This window comes from Tamandua tetradactyla, chromosome 10 (assembly GCF_023851605.1).
Source record: "Tamandua tetradactyla isolate mTamTet1 chromosome 10, mTamTet1.pri, whole genome shotgun sequence".
Classification (NCBI taxonomy): domain Eukaryota; kingdom Metazoa; phylum Chordata; class Mammalia; order Pilosa; family Myrmecophagidae; genus Tamandua; species Tamandua tetradactyla.
Genome location: NC_135336.1, coordinates 14464286 through 14467737, shown reverse-complemented (window position 1 = coordinate 14467737; position 3452 = coordinate 14464286). Strand labels below are relative to the sequence as shown.

Sequence of the window (3452 nt, the reverse complement as noted above, 5' to 3'; positions counted from 1 at the left end):
TAGTAGATGTGAGTGCTTTGATTTTGTTCACTTTAAGAATAGTTCTCAACTTTTCTGCCTCTATTAAACTGAAATGACATAGTGAAAATCAACAGGAAATGAAAATTTAGCATGTTTTATACACCAGGATATTGAGGTTATGAACATGGGAGAGTCTCCTATTTTCACTATTTACATTTTTGTAAATATTTTTGTACTATTTGAATGTTTTATTGCATCTGTGTGTTTTACTCTTACAATTAAATACTTCTGAAGATGACATTGTTACACATTAAATATAAATTTTATTAAAAGAAAAAAAAGAAATAACAGGGGCAGAGGATATGAACATTTCTAAAGAAATTTGATACCTGTGATTAAAGGAACATTTTTTACCTGTCTTTATAAGAAATAGGAAAGGAAATAAGCATATCTGGGGCAGGAGTTACTTTCAAAGTTCCAAATAGGTATTGGAGCAATGTGTTGGGTTTTTAATTTGTCAACTTGGCTGGGTTATAGTCTCCAGTTATTCAATCAAACACTAATGTGGGTATTGCTATGAAGGCATTTTGTAGATGTGATTAAATTCCATAATCGGTTGACTTTAAGTAAGGGATATGATCCTAGATAATTTGGTTGGGCCTGATTGAATAGGTTGAAAGACCTTAAGAGTAGAGTTGAGGCTTCCCTAAGGAAAAAGAAATTCCATCCAAGAGTTCCAGCCCACAGTTCCTGGTAGACCTTCCTAGCTAGACCCCACAATCATTTAAACCATTTCCTTGCAATTAATCTATTAATATACATGTCCTACTAATCTTATTTCTTTGGTTGAACCCTGACTGAAACAAAGGAGGATCAAGTTGATTGAAAAAAATGTTAAGGATTCTAAGCTTCCAGCCACATTTACTAGGATTATATGTTCATTTATTCAGTATGTATTGAGTGGCTACCAGCTGCTTTTCACTATTCTAGTTACTGGGGCTACAGGATTGAAAAAATAAAGTTCCTTAGTTGTGGATTTTACAATACAATAGCAACAATAACATTTATCGATCGCCTACTGTATGAAAGACACAGTGGCTACACATAGGGGGATAAGAAAGTGAATTGAACTCTGCACCTTCTGTCTTGGAGCTTCTAATCAGTCTGCAAATATTTGAATTGGTATGGAGGAGAAGCGAAATGAGTATGATGTTTATTTGCAGGAATGCATAGATTCTAAAAAGAGACAAAATTTTTAAGATTTGAAATTCTTAAGATCTTGAGTCTTTTAAAAATTTTTCTGCATTTGAAAAATGAAATGAAATGAAGTGAAATAAAGTTACTTAGAGGTACAGTAAATAAATCACACTTCTTAAAAAAGGAACTTTTAGTAGACCCTCAAGAGTTTTCTGTTGGTTGTCTTTGCTGGTAATAAGAGCTATTTAAGTAGGAGTATAGTGACAAAGAGCAACGTGGAAATAGTGAGATGTTTCTTGTGTTCTCTGACTTAAAACCTGGTTCATTTTCAATTTGTGGCTGCAGCTGTTCTGGAATTTGCAGTACCTTGTTCTTTGGACTCTGCTTCCTACCCTGGATTAGATTATGGGTAACCTCATAGTGGAGGCATGTTTTGGATCAACTCACTTTTGAAATGTTTGTGAAAGAATTCTTTGGCACTGGGGCTTCCACATAGGAGGTGGCAATCAGTATTGCCTTCAGTTACCCATTCAATCTTAATTTACTAACTCTGGAAAGGCATCTTTGCTTGTGAAAACAAAATCCAACAAAAAAAGCAAATGGATTTTTCTTTTATTGCCATAAGGAAGCAACTGTCTGTAGCAAGAAAATAAGTCTTCTGGTGATTTTGAAGTATTGACCCCTAGTCTATAGCGCAACAAAAATCTGAGTGGGGCAATTAGGCTGTAGCTTGCCCTACATTCTTTCCACTGAGTAATTCTCTTTTGGTGCCAGGATCCCAAAGGAAACTGTCAATCACCTGTATGTAGTTGGGCCTAGTTTGTGTTTGTTCTAGAAGTCAGAACTGCCAGATCTGAAAATTGGTTACAAGTCACTGACAGTCCTTGAGAGGCTCACAGAAGTAGCTGCAAAAGTCCAAGGAAGTTTTTTTTTTTTTCACACTTAAAAAAATTTTTTTTTATTGTATGGTATAACATATATACAAAGCAAAGCCCACTCCCCCAACACCAGAGGCCCAGGACTGGGGCAGGAGTTCATTTACGTAGAAATAGAATGGCATGTCAGGAGGGCAGGCTCGGGGAAGAGACTCTGAACTGAAGCCTCCACTAGCTAACGCAGCAGCAAGGAAAAGTGGGAAGGACACGCAGGGCACGCTGACGGTTGCTGGTGCCTAGAAGATGCGCTGGGGACAGTCACGTGGTGAGCACCTGGTGGCCACCATGGGAACCACAGCCTCCAAGGAGACTTGACGGCTAGCCCTTTAATCCAGAAATAAGAGCAGGACGGTACCGCCAAAGTGCGCTCAGGCTTCAAACTGTGAAAGAAAAGCACTCTAGAAAGTCATCCTGGCACGGCTCCTCAGCACCCCCAGATGCCGTGGGCCGCAGGGTGTCCCGACCTTACGAAGCTTCCACCAGCTATGCCTGCTTGGTCCTAGTCTGGGCTCTTTTCCGGAAGGGGCTCAGAAGGAACCTCAGGCAACTCTACGTGCCTCTGAATGATGGCGTTCAGCCCCTCCAAGATTTTGTCTCCATCCTCCTGAGTGAAGCTTCCTGCCACCAAGCTCACTTGTTTGCCAATCAATGGTATTCGACGGCCTCCTGGGTCTCTTCCAGTATCCTGTCCTTCTCCTGTATGGACACCCCCCGGTGCATCTTGGGACATTCTTTTCCGAACCGCAGCGCTTCGTCCACCTTTTTCTCGATCTGGGTGAACTCGATGTCCTGAACAATGGTCTCCAGGCTGGGGATCTGGTTTTCTGCCTTGTCCTGGAGGTACTCTGGTACCGCTTCGCCTTGAGCTGCAGCTTGGCCTGCCCCTTCTTGCAGTCTGGAAGGAGCTGCCGGTGACCTCTCTCGCACGCTCCAGCTGCTGGATGATGACTGCTTCCGTTTATCCAGCTTCTGCATCACTCTCACGATGTCCCTGTCCTGCTCCGTAACCCGGAGCTGCTTTTCGCGGCGGAAAAGGTTGCCCCGGGCCCACTGTGGCCCAGTCCCTGCCGAGCCCAATACATTAACTTTTAAAAAACCCAACGTGCATCCGAAGAGGAAAGTCGGGGTTGGAATGAACAATATCTGAGATGCTGACATCCTTCGAAGTCAGATACATTTTTATAGACATACATTGTCATGGATGACTTGTTACTGAGGATTACACTTTATGATTGAGAATGTCATTTCCCTGATACAATTGTTATGGTACAAATGTTATAGAACAGTTACAATCTTGATATTATTTTGATATTTGCTTCACTGGCCCAGAATACAATTTCAGAATCAGTTTGACCCTGG

General features: G+C 41.4%; 1 pseudogene; it reads right to left on the bottom strand.

The window, feature by feature from the left end:
• Positions 1-2592: 2592 nt before the first annotated feature.
• On the bottom strand, positions 2593-3251 carry LOC143648924 (charged multivesicular body protein 6 pseudogene; annotated as a pseudogene).
• Positions 3252-3452: the final 201 nt, after the last annotated feature.